This window comes from Mastigoproctus giganteus, chromosome 7, assembly GCF_048544385.1.
Source record: "Mastigoproctus giganteus isolate SK-2022 chromosome 7, ASM4854438v1, whole genome shotgun sequence".
In the NCBI taxonomy this organism is placed as follows: domain Eukaryota; kingdom Metazoa; phylum Arthropoda; class Arachnida; order Uropygi; family Thelyphonidae; genus Mastigoproctus; species Mastigoproctus giganteus.
In genome coordinates, this window is record NC_143581.1 from 70,682,979 (window position 1) to 70,702,942 (window position 19,964).

Below are 19,964 nucleotides of genomic sequence, written 5' to 3' on the forward strand. Positions count from 1 at the left end.
AGGATCCTCAACTGTTGAACCATCAATATCCAGTGGACCAATCTGATTCATCCCTTTCCTTCTTGAGTTTAAATATGTAAAGAACTCTTTTCTGTTTTTCTTTGCATCCTTTGCTAAGGATTTTTCATAGTCTGCCTTTGCCTGCTTAATCTCCTTTGTGACTTGGTTACAGACCAACTTATATCTATCATAGGCTTCCATGTCACCCATTAATTTGTATGTATCTAATGCATTTTTCTTCTCTGCCACATGTCTCATTAATTCATCTGACAACCATTTAGGCCTAAACCTTGAACAATATTTCTTAGTTGGTATGTAAAGCCTGGTAGCCTCCAAGATTAGTTCCTTGAATGCTTCCCATTTTGAGTTTGCTGTTGGTAACATCATCAGTTGGTCCCACTGTATAGAATTTAAATACTGTCTCAGACCATCATAGTCGCCTTTACAAAAACAAAAACCCTTCCCTTTACCTCTGATGGTAGTTACCTCCTTGAGTAAATCCCACTTCAACACACTGTGATCACTGCCACCTAGTGGTTCATTTATCTGCAGATTCTTAATGCATGAAGAATCACTACTGATAATCAGATCAAGAGTATTGCTCCCTCTTGTTGCCTCAGGAACATGCTGATGTAGAAAACAATCATCCAATAAATCCACAAAAGCCTTGCTAGTGTGCGAGTGACCAACCCACAAATTCCAGTCAATATCTGGGAAATTGAAATCCCCCATTATAAGACATTAATGTATTCATAGCAGAGGAAGAGACGAAGCTCCTTGAAGCTCTTGGAACAGAGAAGTTTTTCCTGATTTAATTTCTGATTTATTAGCTTAAATTGTCATATTAACTTATTTTCTAGAGTAGCTTTATATTCCTAGTTATGATACTTAGTTTAAAGTTTAACTTAGACAGAGATTTTGTAGGTAATACTTAGTATCGGTAATGGTATCAAATCCACGTGTTACAAATTGAACGAGAGGTCTTTTTTTTTAACCAAATTTAGTCGATTTATTAACCAATTGTTATATCAGATTATCTTCTATAAGTAGATTATAGACCTAGTCAGGATCCTTAGTTTATTCTAAATTGAGATAGCGAGATTTGGAAGCTAATCAATACTTACGAGTCGGTAGAAGTACCGTTCGAGAATTCCCGCCATTTTTACACAATAGCATAAGCTTAGTGTAGTATAGTGCATAATATAATATTGTCAATTAATCAGTAAATCTATTAATCTTGATAAACTTTATTGTCAATTAAATTGTATTTTTAACTCTATATATATATAACGACTTAATCGTAACAAATAATTAATACATAACTATAGTGGTACACGTGATATGGAAGTTGTATAAAGGGAACTCGTAGAAAACACTAGATACCGGAAAAAAAAAATAATATAACTGTTTTGGGATATATGGCATATATCACAATATATGCCATATTGTGAATCAACCTTCACAACGAGTGGCCGAGGTATTTCATTGCTTTGAATAAGTAAAAAACCAATGTTACTTATTGTTAACATTGTTAAAACCAATGTTACACCAGTGAAAAAAGACCAATGTTACTTATTCTTGGCAGATACCACCACCCAGATGGCACTGTTTCGAAGCTTGTTGGCTTACTCATCAGTGGGTAGGCAAGTGAATCTGAAGTGTAATCCCATTGTTTCATGCAAAATAATTGCATTAGTTTATACTATTACACACCATCAGGCATCGCTCTCATATTGTGGACTTATACTTCATAACTATGAATACTTCATAACTTATACTTCATAACTTTATAAAATGCACTGTTTGCTTGATGTTTGCAGAGCAATCGGGTACGGGACATGATACTGCCAAGGGGGATGTCTTTGTGTGTGCGCGATGCAAGGAGTGTATCGATATCAAGCAACAACTCGGCGTTCTTGTGGGCCTGTATGAGAGCTTGAAGGACAGGGTGGATGCCCTAGAAGAAACTAAATTGAGGGGCCCATCAAGCTCTCAGCTGCCCACATCAACGCCAGAGCTTGCACTTGGGCATTGCGTGACACAGAGACAACCCCCAAGGCAGAATGCGCTGGTCCCGAAGGAACTAGTAGTTGTTGGTGACTCTATTGTCAGGGAAACAGGGAACATGCTTTGTAAAAAAGATAGGTGGAACAGGACCAGGGTATGTCTGCCAGGGGCAAAGGTTGATGACGTAGAGCGAATATCATCTTTTAAGGGCACAAAAGGTGATATAGTTGTACACGTTGGCACTAATAATATTAAGAGTAGGAGACCGGCAGAATTACTTAACAAGTACAGGTCACTGTTGAACAAAAGCCGAGAATTAGGGTTGAATTTGAAAGTGTCTGCAATTCTGCCCAGACACGATAGGAGGGAGTATATGATGAGAGCCTTGTCGATCAATTCGGCCCTGGAAAGATTGTGCAAGGCTCAAGGGGTAGAATTTTTTTCAGCCTGGACTGTACTTGTTAACAGGAGAGATTGCTTCTACAGGGATGGGATACACTTAAATAGAAAGGGTGCAAGAATATTTGCTGATGCTATCGAGGCAGTGTTAGGTGGGTCGGAAAACTGCTAGCTTGGGGGGAGACAAAGACCAATAGATTGACAGTAGCCACTGGCAGAGGTGAAAGAGATTCTTGCACTGCTTCTATTAGAATGAGCAGAAGCCTGGAAAACAAGATGCATGGTATTTCAGAGACTGCTGGGAGCCATTGCGGTACAAGTAAACACATGGGTTGTGTTAGGGTAGCTAAGAATAGAAACAAGTGCAGGTATACTTGTGTGTACACCAATGCTAGGAGTTTAGTAAATAAATTTGATGAATTTGAGGTGTTGCTCAAAACATCAAAGGCAGATATTGTTGGGATATCAGAGACGTGGTGTCACACAGATATAAGGGAAGCAGAACTGCAATTTGGGGAGTACAACGTCTACAGAAAGGATAGACAGGATAGGAAGGGGAGAGGGGTTATGCTATTAGTTAAGAAACACATAAAAACCAAGGAAGTGAAGCCAGTCGACATCGCCGGACAGTGCAGTGTTGAGTCAGTTTGGTGTGACATAAGCATTGGGAGATCAAAATTGAGAGTAGGAGTGTGCTATAGGCCTAATGACTCTGATGAGTATAATAAGGAACTGTACAGGGAAATAGAGTGGGCCAGTAAATCAGAGAGTCTTATAATGGGAGATTTTAATTTCCCAGATATTGACTGGAATTTGGGGGCTGGTTACTCACACACTAGCAGGGCTTTTGTGGATTTATTGGATGATTGTTTTCTACATCAGCATGTTCGGGAGGCAACTAGAGGGAGTAATACTCTTGATTTGATTATCAGCAGTGATTCTTCATGCATTAAGAATCTGCAGATAAACGAACCACTAGGTGGCAGTGATCACAGTGTGCTGAAGTGGGATTTACTCAAAGAGGTAACTACCATTAGGGGTAAAGGGAAGGGTTATTGCTTCGGTAAAGGCGACTACGATGGACTGAGACAGTATTTAAATTCTATACAGTGGGACCAACTGATGATGTTACCAACAGCAAATTCAAAATGGGAAGCATTCAAAGAACTTATCTTGGAAGCTACTAGGCTTTACATACCAACTAAGAAATATTGTTCAGGGTTTAGGCCAAAATGGATGTCAGATGAACTAATGAGGCATATGGCAGAGAAGAAAAATGCATGGGATACTTACAAATTAACACATGACACAGAAGCCTATGATAGATACAAGTTGATATGCAACCAAGTTACAAAGGAGGTTAGGCAGGCAAAGGCAGATTACGAGAAATCCTTGGCAAGGAATGCAAAGAAAAACAGCAAAGAGTTCTTTACTTATGTTAACTCTAGAAGGAAGGGGATGAATCAGATTGGTCCACTTGATATTGATGGGTCAACTGTTGATGATCCTGCTCAGGTAGCTAACAAACTAAATGAATATTTTGCATCGACATTCACACATGAGGAGTTATTCAGCAAGGGGAATGCCAGAGGTGTATTCAACTCTGGCAGTAAGCTACAGAATCTTGAAATAACTGGGAGTAAAGTGGAGGAGAAACTGTTGAAGATAAACACAAGAAAGGCGCCCGGGGTGGATGGGATCTATCCAGTTATATTAAAGGAGGCAGCAAAGGAAGTAAGCAAACCCTTAGCCATAATTATGAGAGCTTCCTTGGACTCAGGCGAGGTACCCATAGACTGGAAATTTGCAAATGTGACCCCAATTCACAAAGGAGGATCAAAGGCTGACACAAATAATTATAGACCTGTGAGCTTAACTTCTGTTCCAGGAAAATTAATGGAGGCACTGGTTAAAGAAGCACTGCAGGATCATTTAGACAAGACTTCAGTTATAGCTCAGACACAGCATGGTTTTGTTAAGGGGAAGTCTTGCCTGACCAACTTGATTGGATATTATGATGCAGTCACAAAAGAACTGGATGCAGGGAATAACTTTGATATTATATACTTGGATCTTAGAAAGGCTTTTGATACTGTTGCACATGGAAGACTGCTACACAAATTGGAGCAGTGTGACATTGGAGGCAAATTGCTGCTATGGATAAAGGGGTGGTTGAGGGGGAGAAGACAGAGAGTGGTAATCAATGGACACTGCTCATCGTGGACTAATGTTATTAGTGGAGTCCCTCAGGGCTCAGTGTTGGGTCCATTATTGTTTTCTGTATTTATAAATGATATTGATGATGGTATATCAAGCTTAATGTCCAAGTTTGCAGATGATACAAAGGTTGGCAGGGTTGTCAAGGACACTACTGACACTATGCTGCTGCAACAGGATCAGGAAAGGTTGAGCAGATGGGCTGAGAGGTGGAAAATGAAGTTTAACATTGACAAATATAAAGTACTACACATGGGAAACAGCAACCCCAGAACAACGTATCAACTCTGTGGTACTACACTGACAGTGGTAGAGAATGAAAGGGACTTGGGGGTGGTTGTGCAGGCAGATATGAAGTTCTCTGAGCAGTGCAGACAGGCTGCAAGAGTAGCTCATGGAGTATTGTCAATGATACACAGGAATTTTTCCAGCAGGGATAAGGAGGTGATTATTCCATTGTATAAGGCAATGGTCAGGCCACACCTAGAGTACTGTATACAGGTCTGGAGGCCTCATTTCAAGAAGGATGTAGAGCTGCTGGAACGAGTACAGAGAAGGGCAACAAGATTAGTGAATGGAACAAAGGGGTGCTCTTACGAAGAAAGGCTTAAGTTTTGCAAATTACAGTGTCTGGAGACTAGGCACTGGCGAGGTGATCTGATAGAGGTGTATAAAGCCTTGAATGGTTTAAGCATGCTCAATGCTGATGGGATTCTTCCTCTAGCTCAGAAAAATCACCTGAGAGGGCATAAATTCAAATTGAGGAAAGACAGATGTAGGATAGACGTGAGGAAATTTGCCTTTAGCCAGCGGGTGGTTGGTTGGTGGAACAGACTTCCATCCCTTGTGGTGGAGGTTGATAGCCTAAATAAGTTTAAGGCTCAGCTGGACAGGTATTTGGAACGAACAGAGGGGTGAAGTGGAAGTGGGTTTTTTTTTTTTTTTTTTGGCTGATGCTGCATAAGCTTGCTTTCTTGCATCAAATGCCTCTACTAATGCTAATGCTAACTAGGTTGTCACTATTGCAGAAACAGGGCACCTGCCCACCCACCAATGAGTAAGCCAACAAGCTTCAAAACGCTGCTGTCAGAGTGGTGGTATCCGCTGAGAATAAGTAACATTAGTCTTCTCCACTGGTGAAGCTTTACTTATTCAAAGCAGTGCAATATCTCGGCCACTCATTGAGAAGATCGATTCACAATATGAGACAATTAAAACGATGCCAATTATTGACTTGGACAGTTCACTATGAATAAAACATGGTGCAAAGGCATTGACCTGTTCAATAGTGAATCTTAAGCGTAGTCCCATTGCTTCATGCAAAATAATTGCCTTATTATATGTAGGTATATATAACAGTATGTATAGAGGTCGGAAGAGATTATTTGAATTAAATAGATATATCTATATTAATGATTAAAGTTTAAGTAAAACTAAATGCAACTGGGCATAATATTTTTAAGAATTATAATTATCTATATAATAACAGTGTAAAAACACCATAGACAACTCTTAAAGGAAAAAACTACGATAGTAGTGTAAAGGGCATCATTTCAACTGTATCTCATATTGTGCTCATCCTTTACAACGAGTTACCATGTATTGCACAAATATCAGGGTGCCTGCTCACTCACTGATGAAAGGTCAACAAGCTTTGAAACGGTGCCTTCTGGGTGGTGGTACCCACTGAGAATAAGTAACAGTAGTCTTCTCTATTTGTGAAGTGTTACTTATTTGAGGTTGTGCAATACACAGTAACTTGTTGTGAAGGATGAGCATGATATGAGATTCAGCTGAAATTGTACCCTTTACACTACTATCGTAGTTTTTCCCTTTAAGAGTTGTCTATGGTGTTTCTACACCATTATTATATAGATAATTATAACTCTTAAAAATATTATGCCCAGCTGCATATTTAGTTTTACTTAAATGTTATCATGTACACCTTTTGCATCTCTCATATTGTTGAATTACCTTCACATCATGTTTGCAATACCAGGGTGCCTGCCCACCCACCAATGAAAGGCCAACAAGCCTTGAAACAGTGCCATCTGGGGGGTGGTGGTGGTGCCCACTGAGAATAAGTAACAATAGTCTTCTCTATTAGTGAAGCGTTACTTATTCGAGGTTGTGCAGTACATGGTAACTCATTTTGAAGGAAGAGCACAATATGAGATACAGTTGAAATGATACCTTTTACACTACTATCATAGTTTTTTCCTCTAAGAGTTGTCTATAGTGTTTTTACACCGTTATTATTTAGATTAATGATTAAAATGTGAGTAAGACACACACAGGTAGTATATTATTGCATAGCAAGGCATAGCTCACATTGGAAATGAGAAAGTGATATGCTTATTTTTTTTTACTCATATCATAAGAGGATATCTAGATTTTAAAATTAGTTTCTCTATATGGGAATATTATTAAAAAATTTCCAAACAGTACAAGACTTATTTTTGATTGGAGCTGTTTTACATGTGAAAGTCGGACATGCTTCATTCTTGCTACTTGAACTGGCTTTCCTCCACATATTATGGCTACATTTATCGGCAAATTTTTTTCAGCCCACCGTGCTGGATGGTAATGGCAAACTAAAGTGTCAAATTTTTACTATGGCATAAGAGGATAACTATCTTTTACCTTTTGTTTCTCTATGTGGGGTAGGCTCTTTGGCTGCAGATAAAAAGTCACAAACAGTAAGTTGCCTCTTTATTTTGATTAGAGCTGTTTTATAAGAGAAAATCCAGCTGGTTCTCCTTCTGCACACATTACTGCCCTGTTAATATGAAACACAGCCATAACATTTGTGGACAGGCATCAATTCTGATAACAAAATAAAGCACGTCTTTCACAATAGCTTGGACCAAAAATAAAAAGTCGCATACTATTTGGAAATTTTTTTACAATGACACTTCATACAAAAACAAAAAAGTTAAAAGCTAGGTAATCTCTTGTGCCCTTAGTAAAAGCAAAATTGCTTAAATTGCTGAAATTAAATGAACAGCGAAAACAAAACTCTGACTGATAAAATTGATGGACCAGTGGTATGATAGATAATTAGATGTAGCAATGCCAACTAACTTGCCAATTCATTTAGTGGCATCACTTATTCAGATTTTATTAAATAAATTCTGTTGACATTTCATTATTCCTTTCTCAGCTGTATTTACAATATGGGGTGTACTTAGAAATCTTTATTGCAATAATAATAATAATACAAATGGATACATTGCAATATTGCCCTTGATTGCCACCAGACCAGGGGTTAACAGTGATAATACAGTATGTAAGACAAATGGATAAATAATAATAAACAGAGAACATTGATAAATTGAACATAAGGAAATACATATATGGATGCATTAAAGAAAGTACAGCTCAAAACTCAAAGTATAAAACAGTTATATACACCACAATATACAAATCACATACAAGTGGAAACAAATAATTTTATATAGTAATATAAAGTAGGAAATGTTCTTTGCACTGAACAGAAGTAGTTAGTAGTTTCATTACTCATTGTAATACTGAAAAGATTGTAAGTCATCTTCATATCAGATGGTATTGTTGGCTTGCGGCATTAAGACGAGCTTTGAGGAGACGGATCAGGAACAGGGAAGTAAAATTCAGGGATGTGGCATCTCTTTTTACTGTCACAAGCAAACTTATTAAGGTCAGCATCTAAAGTCTGGGCACATGCGAGTAGCTGAAAAGGCAAGAACCAGTTGGATAGGTGGAGATGGCTGAGATGTGGGCACAGAGTTGGAGTCGCTCTGAGGGAAGGCTGAGGGACTTTTCAAGAGCACAAGTCCCAGAATGATGGTGCCGAAATCTTGCCAATGATCATTTTGACAGTTATGGTAAGATTTTTCACCCTATTCATCGTGGGGAGTCTGTGAATTTGTATCAAACTGGCCATTTCAGTTGTCCTTAACTTGGAGGAAGCTTGGAGCAAGAAACATTTGATGGAGTGTTTTAGTGTGACAAACAAGTTTCAGATTCTTATTGAAATATGATAATTTCAAGGTGGTGTGGTTTTTTTGTAAATATTAGCTTGGTTGGTTATATCGGAATAACGCCAAAGTTTAGTGCATTGAATGCCTTATAAATACGGCAGTGATTGATAGTTTTATGTTACCATTTTATGCCGCCAACATTTTCAAAATTTTTTTAGCATAATAAGTAAAAAAAATTTTTTTATTGTAACTAGTGAGTATTTTTAGAGAGCCAAAAAACAAGTTTATAAAATTTTGAATCATTATGAAAAAATATAAATAAAATTAATAAGCATTACAATCCACTGGTAAAAGTTCAAGTATGGTATATTGCAAGCACAATTCAAAAAGCTGAATACTTTCAATTATGTACTTATTTTTTAATTTAAATAAAATTAATAAAGCATTGCAATCCACTGATAAAAGGTCAAGCTAGCACACTACAAGAACAATTAAAATCTGAATACTTTTTAAAATTTTTTTTTAAATAGTATCATATCACTAAAAGTACCATAGTCTCTGTCGGAGTAGGAGATATCAATTGCGTTGCAAAAAAAAGAGCAATAATACTGCCAGGTTAAGTAAATTACAGTCACTAAAATCTAATTTCACTCTTTGAATATTTAAAATTCTATGTATATGAATATCTATGTACAGGAACTCCCCAACTTACGTAGTACTTGACTTACGGAAGTTTTTACATACGTATTTGCTGGCTGGTGCAGGTTTAAATAAATCGTGGAAACGTATTTTGCATCTGGTAGGAATAAATGGAAGTATCGTGAAAATATCGTAATGTGAACCCAATAACACTATTGTTTGTTTTTTTTTTTTTTCTGTAATTCGTTCCAAGTCCTTGGAAGTTGAAAATTTCACTATATTACTAACATTAGTAAAATAATAAGAGGAGTTTACTTCAATGTAGTACGTAGAACACTTCCGTATGATACCCTCCAGAAATTAAAACAGAAAAAACGAAAAAATCGACAACTTACCGGTACATTAGAGTAAAATATAAATAATTAAATAATCAATTTAACACAATTCAAATCAATTTAAAACAATTAAAAATCAAATTAATGCAATTAAAATAATCTAACGAAAATATTCAAAACGATTTTCCTTCCCGAAGTTGACAACGCTTTTCGACTGTATGTCGTGATCACAGGAATGAAAATTACCGAATCGGGTTAAACCTGATACTTAAATAGAAATTATTTGTCCTCGCGCATGCGCGTAAAGGTCCACGCATCGGAGATCAAATATGGCCACCGAACATTAACAGAATTCTCGTGTAATTTAATTTCAACGGTTTCTGCAATTAATAGTCGCGTATGATTACGTTGAACGTTAAGTATTTTGGCCTCGTTAAATAAAAAAGTATGTTTTTCGTTAATGGCATGAAAGGCTAATTCTGACGCTGCTGAACGAGAAGCACGAACCGAGGCTTCATGTTGATTTACACGAATATTAAGAGAAAATCGGGTCGAACCTTGGTAAGACGAGTCGCAATCACCACAAGAAATGTTGTATACCAGATCATTAATTTGTGTTGCGAACGTTGAAAGAACCGAGCGATTGTTCAGTATAGTGTGTAACTTCCGTATTGGCCTAGCTACAATTTTAAATTCGGTATCTTTAAAGAATCTGTTAAGCTGTTTGTGCCACTATTCAACAGAAATAAAGTATTTTTTGATATTACTATTGTTGATTGGTGTAGTATTTTGTATCCTATCCTTAGCTTGTACCCTAATTCGGTTTATTGTGGTAATGGAATAACCCCTGTTTAAGAATCTGCTAGTTAATATTTGTATTTCTGAGTCCAAAGCAGATTCTGTTGTTGAATATTTATAGGCATTAAGAAATTGATTAAAGATAATCGATCTTTTGTAGGTGAATGGGTGATAGCTATTATAATGTAGAAGCATACCGGTGTTTGTAGGTTTTCGATAGATGCTAAATTGTATTTTATTCGAGTCCCGGGTAAGCGTGAAATTTAGAAAGTTTAATGACTTTGTATCCGTATCCTCCCTTTCTAATGTAAATTTGAGTCTAGAATGAATATTATTAAACGAATGTAAAATGTCTTGGATAGTACTACTATCGGTAATAACTAGATCATCATCTAAATACCTCCCATAGTATGTGATACGGGGTCGAAAAGGTGTCAAATGTATCTGCTCAATCGTTGAGAGATAGATCTCTGACATTAAGCCACTCAGGCTCAAACCCATTGGTAATCCAAAAATTTGTTTGTACACCTTGTCTCGAAAGGTGATGAAGTTAGCCTCAACTAACAGTTTAATTAAGTGAAAAATTTCCTTAATAGGTAGCTTCGTATAATTAATCGGTGTCGAGTTTTTATTTAACATATCCCAAATACTATCTAATGTGTATTCAACGTTTACATTCGTATATAATGAGGTAACATCTAGTGAGAATAAATTGTCATTGTCGCCGAGTCTACAGCCTTTAAGCTTATTAAATAATGTATCGTAGTTCTTAATCCCAAATTGTATTACCTGTCTAAAGGGTTTTATAATGTTATATACATGTGTGGCTAAGGATGAAAATGCCGAGTTCCTGTAGGAAACAAGAGGTCGAATAGGACCTATTGTTTTTCTAATATTATTATCAACGTAGAACATATTGAGTAGTACAGCTCTGATTCATACTATCTAACTATATTCTTAAACGATTTATCTCTCTAAAAAGTCATATTTATAATGGAAATTGCACTACCCTTTTATCTTTATTATATGTTCCCGTTACAAGAATCAATTTTGAATGCCTTTGTGATATTTTTCTAAAGCACGTTTCTGGAAGGCACAACCAGAAAATGATAGAAACAATTTGCACTTTCCAGTTTATTGGGCTTTTCTGTTAGTGCAAGAAATTACAAATGGGTAGTAAACTCGATCTTATTGCATTTGCAATAATACCGATAACTGCAATTGTGTGGGTTTCTACACTATTAGAGTGAAATGTGTTCCCCTTCACTGAAATCTTCAATCATATAAAAAACAAATTTTCATAAACTTCTCTTCATTCCTGTTTACGTATTACAATGATGAAGGGAAAGAGACCAATGAAAAGTGCAAGTGGTGGTAGTGCCAGGAAATGAAAAAAAAAAGATTTAGAAATGAAGATGAAAATTATTAAAAAGTACGAAGCAGGACAAAGTTTGTCATCTATTGCAAGGGAATTAGGTCTCGCTGCTTCAACAGTGAATACTATTTTAAAGGACAGTGCACTTATAAAAGAACATGTCAAAGGATCAACGCACTTAAGATCAACAGTGATCACAAAACAGCGTTCAGGTGCTATATCGAAGATGGAAAAGCTATTAATAATATGGATGGAAAATCAAATTCAGAAGCGAGTGTCCAGGAGTCTAATGATCATTCAAGCAAAAGCAAGAAGTATTTATGAAGATATTAAGGATAAGTACGGTGAACCCCAACCCAAGTTCGTGACAAGCAAAGACGTCGATTCTGGCAATGATGCTTGAGAGGTAAAACTTACTGATGTTATACTTGTCTCCTCTTATTTTGTAATTTTATAATTTTGAAATTTTTTTAAATTGCACGCTTTTGTAATTTTTCCTGCGCATGAGATAAAAAATTGAATAAATACAATAAATAATTCTATTTACATGTTCGGCGAACGTTTCTTTTTTGATTCAATCAATTCAGCAAGTGCTGCACAAGCATGGGGGAAATGCTGACTTACGTAAAATCCGACTTATGCAGCATTTCGCAGAACGCAACCCTTACGTAAGTCAGTGAGTTATTGTATAAACACACACATGCTGTATGGAGAAGGGGTTATGCTCCTAGTTAAGAAGCACATAAAATCCTAGGCTGCACATTTAATTGACGTATGGGTGGCTAGTGTACTGTTGAGTCAGTTTGGTATGACGTAAGCATTGGAGAAAACAAAAATGAGAGTAGGAGGGTGTTATAGTCCTAGTGACTGTGATAAGTATAACAAACAACTGTACAGATAAATGGAGTGAGCCAGTAAATTAGAATGTCTTATAATAGGAATTTTAATGTTGCAGCTATTGACTGGAACATGTGGTCATTCACAGAGCTGAAACACTTTTGTGGATTTATTGGATGACTGTTTCCTACACCAGCATATTAGAGAGGAAATGAGAGAAAGATCTGATTATCAGCAGCAATTGTTGATGCATTAAGAATCTGTAGATAAAAGAACCACTAGGTGGCATTGATCACAGAGTATTGATGATTTACTTAGAGATGTAAATCTCTAAATCTCTGGTGCCTCCAGGCGGGCAGGAGCAGCAGTACATAACACATATGCTTCTTGATTAGACCGGGGTTCGAGCCTGTGACCACCAAATACAGAGGATGCGGAAAGGTCAGGGAATGACCATCGCATATCCCGGAGCAATATGGCCTTAGTTGCTAATGCTCCTAAAAACCAAATAATAAACAAACAAACTCTAAATCTCTTGCTGTCAATTTTACTTAGAAATGTAAATCTCTAAATCTCTTGCTATCAAGGGCAAAAGGTTTTTGCTTTTCTAAAAGTGACTACAGTAGTTTCAGACAAACTTTAAAATCTATTCAGTGGGAGTCACTGATGATATGAATTCTAAATAGTAAACAAGCATTTGTTATGCAATAATAGATGCTACTAGGCCTTTTTATACGAAATAAGAGAAATTGTTTAAGGTTTAGACCTAAAGGAATGTCAGATGAACTTATGAGACTTGTTGTTGTTGTTGTTATTTGGTTTTTAGGAGCATTAGCAACTAAGGCCATATTGCTCCGGGGATATGCGGTGGTCATTCCCCGACCTTTCTGCATCCTCCGTATTTCAAGAAGCCTGTGCTATGCACTACTGCTCCTGCCCACCTGGCTACGGAGGCACCATGAGATTTGTTGTAGAAAGAAAAAATGTATGGGCTGTATATAAATTATCAGGTGATACAGAAGCCTACAGTAGATATGAAATAGTTTCCAATCAAGCCACAAAAGAGGTTAGGCAACCTGAGGCAGATTATTAGATGTCTCTGGAAAAGAAAAGTAGCAGAAACTTTATTACTTATATAAATGCTAGAAAGAAGGAAGGAAAAAGGAGATGCATTGCATTCATCCACTAAATATAGATGGTTTAACTTTTGTTTGATCCTGCTCAGGTTGCTGATAGTCTCAGTGTATATTTTGAATCTACATTCACACAATTTTTAGGGATGGGGATGACAGAAGTGTATCAGATTCTAACTGGACTCTAAATGATTTTGTGATAACTGAGAGAAAAGTGGAAGAGAAACTGTTGAAGCTAAATGGAAAAAAAAGGCACTTAGGGTAGATAGAACGTATCTAATTATATTAAGGAAAGCAGCAAAAGAGGCCAGCAAACCGTTAGCCTTATGAGAACTCCTTTCAGTTAAGAGGCTGTACCTATAGACTGTAGATGTGAGAATGTACACAAAGTGAGGAAGGATCGAGGTATGATGTGAGTAATTACATCTAATTAGCATGACTTCTATTCTATAAAAAAATAATGGAGTTACTGGTTAAAGAAGTAATGCAGGAATGCAATTATACTGTAGTCACAGCAGAGATTTCTTAACAGCGATCTTGCGTGACCAATTTGATTGGATACTAACGTGCAGTAACAAAAAAACTGAATGCAGAAAAATGGTTTTGTCATTATATACTTAGATTCCAGAAAAGCTTTTGATATTGTTGCACATAAAGGACTGCTGTAGAAATTGGAGCAGTGTGTCATTATGGGCAAGTTACTGCTGTGGATAAAGATGGTTGGGTGGGAGAAGACAGAGGGTGGTTGACAGTGAGTCCTACTCTTCCTTGACTAATGTTGTTAGTGGATTCCCCAAATTCAGTGCTGGGCTCATTCTTGTTTTTGATATTTATTACTGATATTGATGAAGGCATATCAAGATTAATGTCTAAATTTGCAGGTGATATGAAGGTTGGCAGAATGGTTAATGATGATAATCAAAGTACTGTATTTCCCCATATATAAGACGCACCTTTTTTCGAAAAATTTGGGTCTAAAAACTGGGTGCGTCTTATACAGTGGTTGTAGATTTTTTTTACTTGCATTTTCCGCTTTTTTGCGCTTGTTGTCTTTGCGCTCATTGTTTCGCACTTGTTACCAGTATATTAGGCTACATTTTGCTACGTTCTGCCCAGAAATGGCTCAGAAAAGATATTCATACAGTGCTGAATTCAAGTTAAAAGTGATTCAGTTTGCAAAAGTGAATGGAAATCGTGCTGCTGAACATAAGTTTGGTCCTCCTCCAACTGAGAAAACAATCCGAGACTGGCTACAGGAAGAAGAAACCCTACTTCCCAGTTATAATGGAGTCGCTGGTTAAAGATGCATTGCAGGATCATCTAGACAAGACTGCATCAATAATTCAAACACAGCATGGGTTTGTTAAGGGAAAGTCTTGTCTGACAAATTTGATTGGTTATTATGATGTGGTCACAAAGGAACTGGATGCAAAAAATAATTTTGATATCATATACTTGGATTTCAGGAAAGCTTTTGACACTGTTGCGCATGGAAGACTACTGTACAAATTGGAGCAGAATGGTATTAAGGGTAAGTTGCTACAATGGATAAAAGCGTGGTTGAGTGGGAGAAGACAGAGGGTGGTAATCAATGGGTGCTGCTCTTCGTGGACTAATGTTATTAGTGGAGTCCCACAGGGTTCGGTGTTGGGTCCACTGTTGTTTTGTGTATTTATCAATGATATTGATGAAGGTATATCAGGCTTAATGTCGAAGTTTGCAGATGACACAAAGGTTGGCAGGGTTGTTAATGACAGTAATGGCAGTGTGCTACTGCAACAGGATCTAGATAATTTGGGCAGATGGGCTAAGAAGTGGCAACTGAAGTTCAACCTTGACAAATGCAAAGTACTGCATATGGGTAGAAGTAACCCCAGAGAAACGTACCAACTGTGTGGTACTACAATTAAGGTGGTAGAAAATGAAAAAGACCTGGGAGTAATTGTGCAGTCAGATATGAAGTTTTCTGAGCAGTGCAGACAGGCTGCAAGGGCGGGTCATGGGGTTTTGTCAATGATATATAGGAATTTTGCTAGCAGGGAAAAGGAGGTGATTGTCCCTCTGTATAAGGCAATGGTCAGGCCACGCCTTCTACAACGACAGATGGAAGTTTGTTCCAGCAATTAGGAAGGGCCTCATTTTAGGAAGGATGTAGATTTGCTTGAGCGTGTACAGAGAAGAGCAACACGATTGGTGAGGGGAATGAAGGGATTCTCTTACCAAGAGAGGCTTAAGTTCTGCAAATTGCAGTGGCTGGAGACTAGGCACCTGCGCGGTGATCTGATTGAGGTCTATAAGGCCTTGAATGGGTTGAGCACGCTGAATTCTGATGGGATCCTTCCACTTGTTCAGATTACCAACCTACGGGGACATAAGTTCAAATTAAGAAAGGACAGATGTAGAATAGATGTGCGGAAATTTGCCTTTAGCCAGCAGCTGGTTAATTGCTGGAACAAACTTCCATCTGTCGTTGTAGAAGTTGATAGGTTAAATAAATTTGAGGAACTGGACAGGCATTTGGAGGGAATGGTGTGATTTTTTTTTTTTTTTTTTGGCTGATGCTGCATAAGCTCCTACACTTGCTTTCTTGCATCATGTGCCACTACTACTACTACTACTACTACTACTACTGAAAATGCCACAGCAGAAGAAGGCTTGTTATTTGTTATTTGGTTTTTAGGAGCATTAGCAACTAAGGCCATATTGCTCCGGGATATGCGGTGGTCATTCCCTGACCTTTCCGCATCCTTCGTATTTGGTGGTGACGGGCTCGAACCCCGGTCTAATCAAGAAGCGTGTGCTACACACTGCTGCTGCTCCTTCCCACCTGGCTACGGAGGCGCCGCAGAAGAAGGCCATTAGAGGCAAGTCAGCAAAATGGCCTAATTTAGAGAGGGAATTGAAGATATAGATTGAGGAGTAAAGGGCAATTGGAATTCCTGTTTCCACAAAGATGGTTCAGCATGAGGCAAGAAGAATTTGCTGATGAAAAAGAAGTTACTGATTTCAAAGGAGGACACAATTGGTGCATCAGGTTCATGAAATGGAATGGACTAAGCATGCGTACACACACCAGACTTGCCCAAAAGATACCTGGAAGCTATGAGCACAATGTCCTTGAATTTCATCGTTTCGTCATTCAATGTCGGAAGACACATCAGTTTGAGTTGGGACAGATTGCAAATATGGACAAAGCCCCCCCCCTCAATTTGATGTCCCAAGTAACAGAACTGTTGATAAGAAGGGGGGGGGGGAGTGAAAACTGTAACTGTGAAGACAAGTGGACATGAAAAGAGCCATTATACATTTGTTCTAGCTTGTTGTGCCAACGGAACCAAGCTGCCTCCTATGCTGATTTTCAAATGCAAAACAATGCCTAAAGAAGACATTCCTCGAGGAGTGATTGTCCACGTTCATGACAAGGGTTGGATGGATCAGGATGGGATGAAGATCTGGTTTGAGAAAGTTTGGAGCAGGAGACCAGGTGGGCTCTTACGAAAACATGCCCTATTGGTGCTTGATCAGTTCAGGGCACACATAACAAAAAATACAAAGAAGATTGCTGCAGAGCAAAAAACAAAACTTCCCGTCATACCTTGACATCCCAGCTCCAACCACTTGATGTCAGCATTAACAAACCCTTCAGAGCTGCTATGAGAGATGAATGGAACCAATGGATGAAGCCTTCTGGGGACAATTTGACACCAGCAGGACGAGTGAAGACACCAACTATAGAAGAAGTTTGTACCTAGGTGAAAAGATTCTGGGATAATATCAAGATTGAGATCGTTCTTAAGTCATTTAAGAAGTGTGGCATTTCAAATGCCATAGATGGAACTGAGGATGAGGCAATATATGAAGACAGTGATTTGTCATCAGACACAGATGAGGACAAGCTAATGGATGGGAGTTTTGACAGTGATGAGTTATACGAATTTTATGATGAATAAAACTTGAGTTCAATAACTTTATGTAATACATTTTTTTTTCAAATTTCGGGCCTGAAAATTAAGGTGCGTCTTATACATGGGAGCGTCTTGTACATGGGGAAATAGGGTATGTTACTGCAATAGGATCTAGATATATCAGGAGGATATGCTGGAAAGTGGCAGTTGAAGTTTAACAAGTGCAAGGTATTTCATGTGGGTAGCAATAATCCCAAATTAACATACCAATTGTTTGGTACCATCAGGATGGTGGAGAATGAAAAAGACCTGGGGGTAATTTTGCAGTCAGATATGGAGTTCCCCGACTGCAGATGGGTTGACAATACAGCTCATGGAGTTTTGTCAATGATATTCAAGAATTTTTCCAGCAGAAATAAGGTGGTTATTATCCTATTTTATAAGGCAATGGTTAGGCCACATTTAGAGTACTGCATATAGGTCTGAAAGTCTCATTTTAGGAAGAATGTTGATCTTTTGGAATGGGTGCAGCAAAGAGCAACAAGTTTAGTGAGGGGAACAAAAGGGTGCTCTTATTAGAAAGTGCTTCATTTCTGCAAAGTGCATTTTGAGACTAGGCACCTGCAAGGTCTGATGAAATCCTTCATCATATTCAGACTACCCACATGAGGATGTATCATTTTAATTTAAGGAAGGATGGTTGCAGGATATATGTGTGGAAATTGCCTTCAGCTAGCAGGCAGTTGTTTGTCAGAATAAACTCCCATCTGGTTATAAGTGGGTTGTCAGAATAAATTCAAGGCAGAATGAGATAAAATATTAGAGAAGGTGTGGTGTGGAGAGGTGATATTGGGAGGTTTTTTTGTTTTTGTTTTTTTTTGCTTATGCTATATAAGCTTGCTTTCTTGCATCATTTGTCACTACTGATGGTGGTTCTTGTATTTTCTGAAAGGGTGGACTAAAGCAATTTGATCATATTTCACCATGATTTTCATTCTAAAACAGGCAGCCATGATGTTTTCCATTTTGGCGGGTATCCCCTTCAGCCTCTATCCAGGACTGCTACTATATACACGTAACATAATCTACATACAGTGTACTAAATAAACTAGCTTTTGAAAGATGGCATTCCAGTATTTTCTGAAATTGTGTGTGATCATTAATGAAATAAAATAAATGTAATACAGTATATTGAAAATGTACTTCAAGTTCAATAAGTAACACTGTCCTGCTTTGTATATAATTTACAGTTGCATTTTGCAATTTATAACTGAAATAAGCCAAATTGATCGACTAACTGATTACTATCATTATTTAAATGGGATATTTTTATCATTGCTCATATTTCTAATGCAGTTTGTTGTAGTGTATTAAGCTGGTTATTAAATGATTAAAATAAAGAGCAATAGTAATATGTAAGAATTATTTTAGTACAGGTCGACCATCACTAATCCGGTTCCACCGCTAATTCAGACATAATTTCCGCGAACGTAATTTCAAATTTCCCTGGTTGGCGCACTGACCTACACTACTGTTTTGGTGGTGTTGGTTGCAGCATCAAATGTTGGCACGAACTTGTAAACACTGGCAACCCATTCCCATTTGTTTTTGTGCATTTATTATTATAAACTGCTCACATTTAGTCCCAGCCATTGTTCCATTCAACCCATTCCCATTTGTTTTTGTGCATTTATTATTATAAACTGCTCACATTTAGCCCCAGCCATTGTTCCAATGGATAAAGGAAGTGTCTCTCGTGGTGTAAAGCGCAAACACCGTACATTGTCCATAACAGATAAAGTTGAACTTCTTAAAAAACTTGACAGCTGTGTGTCTGTGAGAAGTTTAACTCTGCTTAATTGTAAATTCCAGCAATTTTTCTAAGTTCCTCTTATCTTAGGAATTTTCTTTTAGCCATTCCTTTTTAGATTTTCTTTCTTTTTTTTTTACAACACACTTATACAAACTTGCGGAAAAACACAACAAACTTATTGCGACGTTTGAGAGTTTATTTTATCGTAATTAGTTTTATTGCAGTGCTCGCCGCGAGTGCAATAAACTAATCACAAACGACCTTCATGTGTACCGTAATAGTGTCACACTTATGTGGCTGACACAGCTTCTCAAGAAATAAAGTAACCAACATATGTGGCCACGTTGGCCACATATATGCGACATAAAAAAGTACTTTTTTTTATATATATTTTAAGCGAAAAAACGACAACACTGACATTATAATATTTATTTTAGAATTACTAATCAAATTATTTCCTAAATATTTTTTGGCCCCTGGGGAATTTTTTCTTAAACTAGCTTGGCAGTCAATGTGTTAAAGGTAGAAAGTGGTGGTTAGCTGTTGG

General features: G+C 37.5%; 1 protein-coding gene across 5 annotated transcripts in view; it reads left to right on the forward strand.

Moving 5' to 3' along the window:
* The window catches only part of LOC150082988 (uncharacterized), a 1,785,507-nt gene that overhangs the window by 120,323 nt on the left and 1,645,220 nt on the right, over positions 1-19,964 (forward strand). The window lies entirely within an intron of this gene.